The sequence below is a fragment of the Nerophis lumbriciformis genome, unplaced genomic scaffold (assembly GCF_033978685.3).
Source record: "Nerophis lumbriciformis unplaced genomic scaffold, RoL_Nlum_v2.1 HiC_scaffold_63, whole genome shotgun sequence".
In the NCBI taxonomy this organism is placed as follows: Eukaryota; Metazoa; Chordata; class Actinopteri; order Syngnathiformes; family Syngnathidae; genus Nerophis; species Nerophis lumbriciformis.
In genome coordinates this window covers 7,501-20,000 of record NW_027316605.1, presented here as the reverse complement: position 1 = coordinate 20,000, position 12,500 = coordinate 7,501, and positions in this window count along the sequence as shown.

Sequence of the window (12,500 nt, the reverse complement as noted above, 5' to 3'; positions counted from 1 at the left end):
TGCTGGAAGATCAGTTTGAAAAAGGACCGGGGTAAAGAGGGGGGAAGCACCATATATGTGTCCGGGAAGGCGCCCCTCGGGCGGACACAGGTGTCTGCATGAGCCCCTGTCGCTCAGATGCTGGAAGATCAGTTTGAAAAAAGGACCAGAGGATAGAGGGGAAAAACACCATATTTGTGTCCGAAAATAGCTCACTTTGACTCGGACGCGTTCCCTGTGATTTCAGCCTGTCAGACATGGTGCACATAGTAACGAGATGGAGGTGTTTTGGTCGACCAGGTAAAAAACGAAAAATCGAGAGAAGGTAAAAAGTAGGTGAAAAATTAAGCCTCTCTCGTTAAGGTACTTAGAAAAAATCCCAAAAAAAAAATGAACTCCCATTGAAATGAATGGGGAAAATTTTTTTTCTCGTTTTTTTTCTAAGTACAACAACGAGAGAAGGTAAAAAATGGTTTTTTTAGCCTCTCTCGTTAAGGTACTTAGAAAAAAACCCAGATTTTTTTTTTTCTCGTTTTTTTTCTAAGTACAACAACGAGAGAAGGTAAAAACAGGTGCTTTTTAGCCTCTCTCGTTAAGGTACTTGGAAAAAATCCGAGACATGTTTGGTCTTCCCCACTGACAGTGCGCCTTTGCTGGGTAAGTTGTGGACGTGCCAGGCACCCCCGGGACACCGGTGGAACGCGGCCGGACTCGTGGTACTCCAACCCGGGCATAATTTTGGATATTTCCCGGTCCTTTTTTTCCCCACTTTCCCAACTTTTCTTCCGAATCACAGTGCGCCTTTGCTGGGTAAGTTGTGGACATGGCAGGCACCCCCGGGACACCGGTGGAACGCGGCCGGACTCGTGGTACTCCAACCCGGGCATAATATTGGATCAAATTCGGGACTTTTGCCCACTTTCCCAACTTTTCTTCCCAATCACAGTGCGCCTTTGCTGGGTGCGTTGTGGACATTGTAGGCACCCCGGAACCCTGGTGGAACGCGGCGGGACTTGTGGGACTCGAACCTGGGTGTGATTTTGGACCAAATTCGGGACTTTTGCCCACTTTCCCAACTTTTCTTCCCAATCACAGTGCGCCTTTGCTGGGTGCGTTGTGGACATTGTAGGCACCCCGGAACCCTGGTGGAACGCGGCGGGACTTGTGGGACTCGAACCTGGGTGTGATTTTGGACCAAATTCGGGACTTTTGCCCACTTTCCCAACTTTTCTTCCCAATCACAGTGCGCCTTTGCTGGGTAAGTTGTGGACATGCCAGGCACCCCCGGGACACCGGTGGAACGCGGCGGGACTTGTGGGACTCGAACCTGGGTGTGATTTTGGACCAAATTCGGGACTTTTGCCCACTTTCCCAACTTTTCTTCCCAATCACAGTGCGCCTTTGCTGGGTAAGTTGTGGACATGCCAGGCACCCCCGGAACCCTGGTGGAACGCGGCGGGACTTGTGGGACTCGAACCTGGGTGTGATTTTGGACCAAATTCGGGACTTTTGCCCACTTTCCCAACTTTTCTTCCCAATCACAGTGCGCCTTTGCTGGGTGCGTCGTGGACATTGTAGGCACCCCGGAACCCTGGTGGAACGCGGCGGGACTTGTGGGACTCGAACCTGGGTGTGATTTTGGACCAAATTCGGGACTTTTGCCCACTTTCCCAACTTTTCTTCCCAATCACAGTGCGCCTTTGCTGGGTGCGTTGTGGACATTGTAGGCACCCCGGAACCCTGGTGGAACGCGGCGGGACTTGTGGGACTCGAACCTGGGTGTGATTTTGGACCAAATTCGGGACTTTTGCCCACTTTCCCAACTTTTCTTCCCAATCACAGTGCGCCTTTGCTGGGTGCGTCGTGGACATTGTAGGCACCCCGGAACCCTGGTGGAACGCGGCGGGACTTGTGGGACTCGAACCTGGGTGTGATTTTGGACCAAATTCGGGACTTTTGCCCACTTTCCCAACTTTTCTCCCCACTCACAGTGCGCCTTTGCTGGGTAAGTTGTGGACATTGTAGGCACCCCGGAACCCTGGTGGAACGCGGCGGGACTTGTGGGACTCGAACCTGGGTGTGATTTTGGACCAAATTCGGGACTTTTGCTCACTTTCCCAACTTTTCTTCCCAATCACAGTGCGCCTTTGCTGGGTGCGTTGTGGACATTGTAGGCACCCCGGAACCCTGGTGGAACGCGGCGGGACTTGTGGGACTCGAACCTGGGTGTGATTTTGGACCAAATTCGGGACTTTTGCCCACTTTCCCAACTTTTCTTCCCAATCACAGTGCGCCTTTGCTGGGTAAGTTGTGGACATGCCAGGCACCCCCGGGACACCGGTGGAACGCGGCGGGACTTGTGGGACTCGAACCTGGGTGTGATTTTGGACCAAATTCGGGACTTTTGCCCACTTTCCCAACTTTTCTTCCCAATCACAGTGCGCCTTTGCTGGGTGCGTTGTGGACATTGTAGGCACCCCGGAACCCTGGTGGAACGCGGCGGGACTTGTGGGACTCGAACCTGGGTGTGATTTTGGACCAAATTCGGGACTTTTGCCCACTTTCCCAACTTTTCTTCCCAATCACAGTGCGCCTTTGCTGGGTAAGTTGTGGACATGCCAGGCACCCCCGGGACACCGGTGGAACGCGGCGGGACTTGTGGGACTCGAACCTGGGTGTGATTTTGGACCAAATTCGGGACTTTTGCCCACTTTCCCAACTTTTCTTCCCAATCACAGTGCGCCTTTGCTGGGTGAGTTGTGGACATTGTAGGCACCCCGGAACCCTGGTGGAACGCGGCGGGACTTGTGGGACTCGAACCTGGGTGTGATTTTGGACCAAATTCGGGACTTTTGCCCACTTTCCCAACTTTTCTTCCCAATCACAGTGCGCCTTTGCTGGGTAAGTTGTGGACATGCCAGGCACCCCCGGGACACCGGTGGAACGCGGCGGGACTTGTGGGACTCGAACCTGGGTGTGATTTTGGACCAAATTCGGGACTTTTGCCCACTTTCCCAACTTTTCTTCCCAATCACAGTGCGCCTTTGCTGGGTGCGTTGTGGACATTGTAGGCACCCCGGAACCCTGGTGGAACGCGGCGGGACTTGTGGGACTCGAACCTGGGTGTGATTTTGGACCAAATTCGGGACTTTTGCCCACTTTCCCAACTTTTCTTCCCAATCACAGTGCGCCTTTGCTGGGTAAGTTGTGGACATGCCAGGCACCCCCGGGACACCGGTGGAACGCGGCGGGACTTGTGGGACTCGAACCTGGGTGTGATTTTGGACCAAATTCGGGACTTTTGCCCACTTTCCCAACTTTTCTTCCCAATCACAGTGCGCCTTTGCTGGGTGCGTTGTGGACATTGTAGGCACCCCGGAACCCTGGTGGAACGCGGCGGGACTTGTGGGACTCGAACCTGGGTGTGATTTTGGACCAAATTCGGGACTTTTGCCCACTTTCCCAACTTTTCTTCCCAATCACAGTGCGCCTTTGCTGGGTGCGTCGTGGACATTGTAGGCACCCCGGAACCCTGGTGGAACGCGGCGGGACTTGTGGGACTCGAACCTGGGTGTGATTTTGGACCAAATTCGGGACTTTTGCCCACTTTCCCAACTTTTCTCCCCACTCACAGTGCGCCTTTGCTGGGTAAGTTGTGGACATTGTAGGCACCCCGGAACCCTGGTGGAACGCGGCGGGACTTGTGGGACTCGAACCTGGGTGTGATTTTGGACCAAATTCGGGACTTTTGCCCACTTTCCCAACTTTTCTTCCCAATCACAGTGCGCCTTTGCTGGGTGCGTTGTGGACATTGTAGGCACCCCGAGACACGGGTGGAACGCGGCGGGACTTGTGGGACTCGGACCTGGGTGTGATTTTGGACCAAATTCGGGACTTTTGCCCACTTTCCCAACTTTTCTTCCCAATCACAGTGCGCCTTTGCTGGGTGCGTTGTGGACATTGTAGGCACCCCGGAACCCTGGTGGAACGCGGCGGGACTTGTGGGACTCGAACCTGGGTGTGATTTTGGACCAAATTCGGGACTTTTGCCCACTTTCCCAACTTTTCTTCCCAATCACAGTGCGCCTTTGCTGGGTAAGTTGTGGACATGCCAGGCACCCCCGGGACACCGGTGGAACGCGGCGGGACTTGTGGGACTCGAACCTGGGTGTGATTTTGGACCAAATTCGGGACTTTTGCCCACTTTCCCAACTTTTCTTCCCAATCACAGTGCGCCTTTGCTGGGTGCGTTGTGGACATTGTAGGCACCCCGGAACCCTGGTGGAACGCGGCGGGACTTGTGGGACTCGAACCTGGGTGTGATTTTGGACCAAATTCGGGACTTTTGCCCACTTTCCCAACTTTTCTTCCCAATCACAGTGCGCCTTTGCTGGGTAAGTTGTGGACATGCCAGGCACCCCCGGGACACCGGTGGAACGCGGCGGGACTTGTGGGACTCGAACCTGGGTGTGATTTTGGACCAAATTCGGGACTTTTGCCCACTTTCCCAACTTTTCTTCCCAATCACAGTGCGCCTTTGCTGGGTGCGTCGTGGACATGTCAGGCACCCCGGAACCCTGGTGGAACGCGGCGGGACTTGTGGGACTCGAACCTGGGTGTGATTTTGGACCAAATTCGGGACTTTTGCCCACTTTCCCAACTTTTCTTCCCAATCACAGTGCGCCTTTGCTGGGTAAGTTGTGGACATGCCAGGCACCCCCGGAACCCTGGTGGAACGCGGCGGGACTTGTGGGACTCGAACCTGGGTGTGATTTTGGACCAAATTCGGGACTTTTGCCCACTTTCCCAACTTTTCTTCCCAATCACAGTGCGCCTTTGCTGGGTGCGTTGTGGACATTGTAGGCACCCCGGAACCCTGGTGGAACGCGGCGGGACTTGTGGGACTCGAACCTGGGTGTGATTTTGGACCAAATTCGGGACTTTTGCCCACTTTCCCAACTTTTCTTCCCAATCACAGTGCGCCTTTGCTGGGTGCGTTGTGGACATTGTAGGCACCCCGGAACCCTGGTGGAACGCGGCGGGACTTGTGGGACTCGAACCTGGGTGTGATTTTGGACAGAATTCGGGACTTTTGCCCACTTTCCCAACTTTTCTTCCCAATCACAGTGCGCCTTTGCTGGGTGCGTTGTGGACATTGTAGGCACCCCGAGACACTGGTGGAACGCGGCGGGACTTGTGGGACTCGAACCTGGGTGTGATTTTGGACCAAATTCGGGACTTTTGCCCACTTTCCCAACTTTTCTTCCCAATCACAGTGCGCCTTTGCTGGGTGCGTTGTGGACATTGTAGGCACCCCGAGACACTGGTGGAACGCGGCGGGACTTGTGGGACTCGAACCTGGGTGTGATTTTGGACCAAATTCGGGACTTTTGCCCACTTTCCCAACTTTTCTTCCCAATCACAGTGCGCCTTTGCTGGGTGCGTCGTGGACATGTCAGGCACCCCGGAACCCTGGTGGAACGCGGCGGGACTTGTGGGACTCGAACCTGGGTGTGATTTTGGACCAAATTCGGGACTTTTGCCCACTTTCCCAACTTTTCTTCCCAATCACAGTGCGCCTTTGCTGGGTGCGTTGTGGACATTGTAGGCACCCCGAGACACTGGTGGAACGCGGCGGGACTTGTGGGACTCGAACCTGGGTGTGATTTTGGACCAAATTCGGGACTTTTGCCCACTTTCCCAACTTTTCTTCCCAATCACAGTGCGCCTTTGCTGGGTGCGTTGTGGACATGTCAGGCACACTGGTGGAACGCGGCGGGACTTGTGGGACTCGAACCTGGGTGTGATTTTTGATCATTTCGTGGACTTTTGCTATGCATGCCTTCTCCCCGCTAGTTTGATGTGTGCTGCTGCAAAAGTTCCAAGAGGGCGTTTTTGCCCCCCTCCAAACTCCCTCTCTTTGTTTTTAGTGCATATTTTCTGCTGGATCTACTCTCTATTTACTCCAAGGAAAAAAACTAGCCGGTCGCGGCAAATTTTTACAATCGGTCGCCAAACTACGGCACGAGGGCCGAACGCGGTACGCCGGCGTCCAAGATACGGCCCGGGGATTTTTTTTGATTTTTTGGGCTTTTTTTGATTTTTTTGGACATGTTGGGCATCCCAGGACTCGGGTGCGACTGCAGGACGTGTGGGGCTCTAACCTGGGTGTGGTTTTTGGTCATTTTTCCGGACTTTTGCCCACTTTTCCAACTTTTCTTCCCAATCACAGTGCGCCTTTGCTGGGTGCGTTTTGGGCATGTGGGGGGCACCTCGGACTCGGGTGGGACGCGGCGGGACTTGTGGCACTCGTACCTGTGTGTGATTTTTGATCATTTTGTGGACTTTTCCCCAGACACTCTCCACTTGTCTACCCCACTTCCCCTGTGACTTTGCTGGGGGGGCGTTTCCCCGCTGTCCTTTGTAGTGTAAGGGTTACTTTTCTTTTTTTTCTGTCTGAAAATAGGGCCCCAAAAGGCCTCACACTCCCCGGGAAGACCTGATGGACGCCTCGGCGTCACTGAAACAGGCCAATCTGTCTGAAAATATGGCCCACGAAAGGCCTCACATTCCCCGGGAAGACCTGATGGACGCCCCGGCGTCACCGAAATACGGCAAACTGTCTGAAAATAGGGGCTCCAAGGGTTCCCCACTCTTTCTGGCCCACAAAAGGCCTCTCATTCCCCGGGAACACCTGTAGGACTCCCCGGCGTCAAGGAAATACGCCAAACCGTCTGAAAATAGAGGCCCAAAAGAACTGGAAATAATGTGTTTAATTTGGGGGGTGATGTCTATAATTATGGGGGTGCATTGGAGGCGGGAGTCCACTGGAGGGCTCCACACCGTCTGAATATAGGGCCCCAAAAGGCCTGGAATTAATGTATTTAATTTGGGGGGTGCATTTGCAGCGGGAGTCCACCGGAGGGCTCCATTTCCCCACTCTTTTGTTGACATATGGCCACAAAAGGCCTCTCATTCCCCGGGAAGACCTGATGGACGCCCCGGCGTCACCGAAATAAGCCAAACTGTCTGAAAATAGGGGCTCCAAGGGTTCCCCACTCTTTCTGGCCCACAAAAGGCCTCTCATTCCCCGGGAACACCTGTAGGACTCCCCGGCGTCAAGGAAATCCGCCAAACTGTCTGAAAATAGGGCCCCAAAAGAACTGGAAATGATGCCTTTAATTTGGGGGGTGATGTCTTTAATTTGGGGGGTGCATTGGAGGCGGGAGTCCACTGGAGGGCTACACACCGTCTGAATATAGGGCCCCAAAAGAACTGGAAATAATGTGTTTAATTCAGGGTGCATTTGCAGGGGGTGTCCACCAGAGGGCTCCAATTCCCCCACTGTAGTCCTGGTACTCTAAAATGATGGCACTTAGTCAAATTTCCGCCTTTTTTTGATGACTTCCAACTAGGAGAGGGACTAATTTTGAGTTCCGGACCCGGGTGGAGAACCATAGCAGGTCGGCCTTCTTAAAGGGAAATGCTCCTAGGCACTTAGTCAAATTTACGCCTTTTTTTTGGACTTCCAGCGAGGAGAGGGACTAATTTTGCTTTCCGCACCCGGGTGGAGAACCATAGCAGGTCAGCCTTCTTAAAGGGACATCCTCCTAGGCACTTAGTCAAATTCACGCCTTTTTTTTGGACTTCCAGCGAGGAGAGGGACTAATTTTGCTTTCCGTACCCGGGTGGAGAACCATAGCACGTCGGCCTTCTTAAAGGGAAATGCTCCTAGGCACTTAGTCAAATTCACGCCTTTTTTTTGGACTTCCAGCGAGGAGAGGGACAATTTTGCTTTCCTGACCCAGGTGGAGAACCATAGCACGTCGGCCTTCTTAAAGGGACATCCTCCTAGGCACTTAGTCAAATTCACGCCTTTTTTTTGGACTTCCAGCGAGGAGAGGGACTAATTTGGCGTTCCAGACCCAGGTGGAGAACCATAGCACGTCGGCCTTCTTAAAGGGAAATGCTCCTAGACACTTAGTCAAATTTACCAAACTTTTCTATAGAGCCCTGGTACTCTAAAATGATGACACATAGACAAAAAACCAAACTTTTCTATAGAGGCCTGGTACTCTAAAATGATGACACATAGACAAAAAACCAAACTTTTCTATAGAGGCCTGGTACTCTAAAATAATGACACTTAGTCAAATTTCCGCCTTTTTTTGACTACTTCCAGCTAGGAGAGGGACTAATTTGGCGTTCCGTACCCAGGTAGAGAACCAAGGCACGTCGGCCTTCTTAAGGGGACATCCTCCTAGGCACTTAGTCAAATTTCCGCCTTTTTTTTGGACTTCCAGCGAGGAGAGGGACTAATTTGGCGTTCCAGACCCAGGTGGAGAACCATAGCACGTCGGCCTTCTTAAAGGGACATCCTCCTAGGCACTTAGTCAAATTTACGCCTTTTTTTTGGACTTCCAGCGAGGAGAGGGACAATTTTGCTTTCCTGACCCAGGTGGAGAACCATAGCAGGTCGGCCTTCTTAAAGGGACATCCTCCTAGGCACTTAGTCAAATTTACGCCTTTTATTTGGACTTCCAGCGAGGAGAGGGACTAATTTTGCTTTCCGGACCCAGGTGGAGAACCATAGCAGGTCGGCCTTCTTAAAGGGACATCCTCCTAGGCACTTAGTCAAATTCACGCCTTTTTTTTGGACTTCCAGCGAGGAGAGGGACTAATTTGGCGTGCCGTACCCAGGTAGAGAACCAAGGCACGTCGGCCTTCTTAAGGGGACATCCTCCTAGACACTTAGTCAAATTCACGCCTTTTTTTTTGGACTTCCAGCTAGGAGAGGGACTAATTTGGCGTTCCAGACCCAGGTGGAGAACCATAGCACGTCGGCCTTCTTAAAGGGACATCCTCCTAGGCACTTAGTCAAATTTACGCCTTTTTTTTGGACTTCCAGCGAGGAGAGGGACTAATTTTGCTTTCCGTCCCCGGGTGGAGAACCATAGCAGGTCAGCCTTCTTAAAGGGACATCCTCCTAGGCACTTAGTCAAATTTCCGCCTTTTTTTTGGACTTCCAGCGAGGAGAGGGACAATTTTGCTTTCCAGACCCAGGTGGAGAACCATAGCAGGTCGGCCTTCTTAAAGGGACATCCTCCTAGGCACTTAGTGAAATTCACGCCTTTTTTTTGGACTTCCAGCGAGGAGAGGGACAATTTTGCGTTCCTGACCCAGGTGGAGAACCAAGGGACGTCGGCCTTCTTAAGGGGACATCCTCCTAGGCACTTAGTCAAATTCACGCCTTTTTTTGGGACTTCCAGCTAGGAGAGGGACTAATTTGGCGTTCCGTACCCAGGTAGAGAACCAAGGCACGTCGGCCTTCTTAAGGGGACATGCTCCTAGGCACTTAGTCAAATTTACGCCTTTTTTTTGGACTTCCAGCGAGGAGAGGGACAATTTTGCGTTCCTGACCCAGGTGGAGGACCATAGCACGTCGGCCTTCTTAAAGGGACATCCTCCTAGGCACTTAGTCAAATTTACACCTTTTTTTTTGGACTTCCAGCGAGGAGAGGGACTAATTTTGCTTTCCGTACCCGGGTGGAGAACCATAGCAGGTCAGCCTTCTTAAAGGGACATCCTCCTAGGCACTTAGTCAAATTTACGCCTTTTTTTTGGACTTCCAGCGAGGAGAGGGACTAATTTTGCTTTCCGTCCCCGGGTGGAGAACCATAGCAGGTCAGCCTTCTTAAAGGGACATCCTCCTAGGCACTTAGTCAAATTTCCGCCTTTTTTTTGGACTTCCAGCGAGGAGAGGGACAATTTTGCTTTCCAGACCCAGGTGGAGAACCATAGCAGGTCGGCCTTCTTAAAGGGACATCCTCCTAGGCACTTAGTGAAATTCACGCCTTTTTTTTGGACTTCCAGCGAGGAGAGGGACAATTTTGCGTTCCTGACCCAGGTGGAGAACCAAGGGACGTCGGCCTTCTTAAGGGGACATCCTCCTAGGCACTTAGTCAAATTCACGCCTTTTTTTGGGACTTCCAGCTAGGAGAGGGACTAATTTGGCGTTCCGTACCCAGGTAGAGAACCAAGGCACGTCGGCCTTCTTAAGGGGACATGCTCCTAGGCACTTAGTCAAATTTACGCCTTTTTTTTGGACTTCCAGCGAGGAGAGGGACAATTTTGCGTTCCTGACCCAGGTGGAGGACCATAGCACGTCGGCCTTCTTAAAGGGACATCCTCCTAGGCACTTAGTCAAATTTACACCTTTTTTTTTGGACTTCCAGCGAGGAGAGGGACTAATTTTGCTTTCCGTACCCGGGTGGAGAACCATAGCAGGTCAGCCTTCTTAAAGGGACATCCTCCTAGGCACTTAGTCAAATTTACGCCTTTTTTTTGGACTTCCAGCGAGGAGAGGGACTAATTTTGCTTTCCGTACCCGGGTGGAGAACCATAGCAGGTCAGCCTTCTTAAGGGGACATCCTCCTAGGCACTTAGTCAAATTTACGCCTTTTTTTTGGACTTCCAGCGAGGAGAGGGACTAATTTTGCTTTCCGTACCCGGGTGGAGAACCATAGCAGGTCAGCCTTCTTAAAGGGACATCCTCCTAGGCACTTAGTCAAATTTACGCCTTTTTTTTGGACTTCCAGCGAGGAGAGGGACTAATTTTGCTTTCCGTACCCGGGTGGAGAACCATAGCACGTCGGCCTTCTTAAAGGGAAATGCTCCTAGGCACTTAGTCAAATTCACGCCTTTTTTTTGGACTTCCAGCGAGGAGAGGGACAATTTTGCTTTCCTGACCCAGGTGGAGAACCATAGCACGTCGGCCTTCTTAAAGGGACATCCTCCTAGGCACTTAGTCAAATTCACGCCTTTTTTTTGGACTTCCAGCGAGGAGAGGGACAATTTTGCTTTCCTGACCCAGGTGGAGAACCATAGCACGTCGGCCTTCTTAAAGGGAAATGCTCCTAGGCACTTAGTCAAATTCACGCCTTTTTTTTGGACTTCCAGCGAGGAGAGGGACAATTTTGCTTTCCTGACCCAGGTGGAGAACCATAGCACGTCGGCCTTCTTAAAGGGAAATGCTCCTAGGCACTTAGTCAAATTCACGCCTTTTTTTTGGACTTCCAGCGAGGAGAGGGACAATTTTGCTTTCCGGACCCAGGTGGAGAACCATAGCACGTCGGCCTTCTTAAAGGGACATCCTCCTAGGCACTTAGTCAAATTTCCGCCTTTTTTTTGGACTTCCAGCGAGGAGAGGGACTAATTTGGCGTTCCAGACCCAGGTGGAGAACCATAGCACGTCGGCCTTCTTTAAGGGACATCCTCCTAGGCACTTAGTCAAATTTACGCCTTTTTTTTGGACTTCCAGCGAGGAGAGGGACAATTTTGCTTTCCTGACCCAGGTGGAGAACCATAGCACGTCAGCCTTCTTAAAGGGACATCCTCCTAGGCACTTAGTCAAATTTCCGCCTTTTTTTTGGACTTCCAGCGAGGAGAGGGACTAATTTTGCTTTCCGCACCCGGGTGGAGAACCATAGCAGGTCAGCCTTCTTAAAGGGACATCCTCCTAGGCACTTAGTCAAATTTACGCCTTTTTTTTGGACTTCCAGCGAGGAGAGGGACTAATTTTGCTTTCCGTACCCGGGTGGAGAACCATAGCACGTCGGCCTTCTTAAAGGGAAATGCTCCTAGGCACTTAGTCAAATTCACGCCTTTTTTTTGGACTTCCAGCGAGGAGAGGGACAATTTGGCGTTCCTGACCCAGGTGGAGAACCATAGCAGGTCGGCCTTCTTAAAGGGAAATGCTCCTAGACACTTAGTCAAATTTACACCTTTTTTTTTTGGACTTCCAGCGAGGAGAGGGACAATTTTGCTTTCCTGACCCAGGTGGAGAACCATAGCACGTCGGCCTTCTTAAAGGGACATCCTCCTAGGCACTTAGTCAAATTCACGCCTTTTTTTTGGACTTCCAGCGAGGAGAGGGACAATTTTGCTTTCCTGACCCAGGTGGAGAACCATAGCACGTCGGCCTTCTTAAAGGGAAATGCTCCTAGGCACTTAGTCAAATTCAGGCCTTTTTTTTGGACTTCCAGCGAGGAGAGGGACAATTTTGCTTTCCTGACCCAGGTGGAGAACCATAGCACGTCGGCCTTCTTAAAGGGAAATGCTCCTAGGCACTTAGTCAAATTCAGGCCTTTTTTTTGGACTTCCAGCGAGGAGAGGGACAATTTTGCTTTCCTGACCCAGGTGGAGAACCATAGCACGTCGGCCTTCTTAAAGGGAAATGCTCCTAGGCACTTAGTCAAATTCACGCCTTTTTTTTGGACTTCCAGCGAGGAGAGGGACAATTTTGCTTTCCTGACCCAGGTGGAGAACCATAGCACGTCGGCCTTCTTTAAGGGACATCCTCCTAGGCACTTAGTCAAATTTACGCCTTTTTTTTGAATTTACGCCTTTTTTTTGGACTTCCAGCGAGGAGAGGGACAATTTTGCTTTCCTGACCCAGGTGGAGAACCATAGCACGTCGGCCTTCTTAAAGGGAAATGCTCCTAGGCACTTAGTCAAATTCA